Below are 1744 nucleotides of genomic sequence, written 5' to 3' on the forward strand. Positions count from 1 at the left end.
AGGTAACATAACATGGTTAAGTAAATCCAACATTTCATTTTTTACAGTGTTTCTTGGGCAAGTCATAAAAGACTATTTAAAAACAACACAAAAAACACATCATTAAATATAATTTCATTTAAAACAACAGATTTTTAAAACTGATTTGTTTAATCTAACATGACTATGGATACTTGTAACTATAGGAGGCAACATAACTAATGACTCTTTCTCTGTATATAACTGTATATCTACATGAGTGCATCAGTTCAGAGGCAACACAAAGGCACCAGCAGAAGCTTGTATGTCTGAGGTGGGCAACAACTGAGAAAAAAGACCAAAAGGTTTATGAGAAATCAAAATCCTGTGCAAAAATAAAAGAAGGCTACATATATGTCTATCATTGCTTTTCAACCATGACAAACTTTGATGCATAAAGTTTACATGTGTACTAATTGTTTGTGCAAATAGCATTTATTTCCTAAAAGTATATACAATTTGGGTTTATCTCAGATCTGGAGGCAGAGTATTCTGTTTTACTGCAGCATAAATGCAAAAGGTGGCGTCGCCTATTTTATAAAAGGGTCTAGAGAACAACCCAGCCTCTCCGCAGACATACAGTATGACTCAGCATGAGAGAACCAGCTGCTCAGCTCTGCACAAAGACAAGAGATATGCTGAGGACCAAAATGTTCATATTTTAGACAGAGGAGACAAATGGTAAAAAGGAAACCATTTGCATCGAACAAAATATACCAGCTTTAAACAGTTAAACAGAGGAGGAGGTCTYAGATTCAGCTTTCCAAAACATACAGCTCTGAATTTTCACTCATTCACACCTCCAGACATGTGATCAAAGCATGTCTCCTGTGAGCCAACAGAATGCCTGCTGGTGGGAGACAGGGTGAGAACAATCTTCATAAATGAAGCATCTCATGCAGTTTGAAGATCCACACTCTGATCCAGAAAAAGCTCAAGGGAAGCAGAATCTCTTCAACAACAGATTAGAAGTCCAGATGCTTTGTTTTTAAACTTTTAGGGTTTGCCCTGTCCTGGATGGCTAAGAATCTGCACCAATATTTTGGACAGGTGCAAAGTACAACCAAGTCATTGGACCAGAGGGACCCGGCTGTTGTATAACCAAAAGTGTCAAGTACTTAGTTCAATTCTATGTTACCTTCCGATCTTATGAAAACGCTGTATGAATCAAAAATAAAATTGAATTTGCATCATCGTCTGTTTAAACACCTTGAAATTGGCTTTTGTCTCTTTAAAAACCTCCCGTTTCTGACACTGTCACTTCAGCATGTCTTTACAACGATGCCTCAGGGGAGGGGTGATCCGTGGGGCGGGAGCTTGGCTGCAGACTGAGCTCCAGGGAGGAGCTTTGTGTAAATAGGCGGAGCTTTGTACCAACAAGCGATTACATGGCTGCCACATTTGATTTCAGGATTTCTCAAACATGCATGAATGAGTCAAAGCAACACTCTGGGTATGATGTTATAACATATAAATTATTTTTAACAAGTGTCGTTACTCCTATTTCATTTCGTCTTATTGTTAAAACACACACACACACACACTATCCAGCTATACAGCACCTCCTGGATACAGTGAATTGTGCGAGTGAGTCTGTGATCAGAAGGTTCAACTCCTTGGACCCACAACAAAAATGATTTATAGTCACAACAAAAATGGGATGTAGGAAATCTTCATCTGTCCCACTCTGGTCCCTCACAGAAACATAATTCCCCCATTGAGGTTC

Source organism: Austrofundulus limnaeus, unplaced genomic scaffold (genome assembly GCF_001266775.1).
Source record: "Austrofundulus limnaeus strain Quisiro unplaced genomic scaffold, Austrofundulus_limnaeus-1.0 Scaffold25, whole genome shotgun sequence".
NCBI classification, from domain to species: Eukaryota; Metazoa; Chordata; class Actinopteri; order Cyprinodontiformes; family Rivulidae; genus Austrofundulus; species Austrofundulus limnaeus.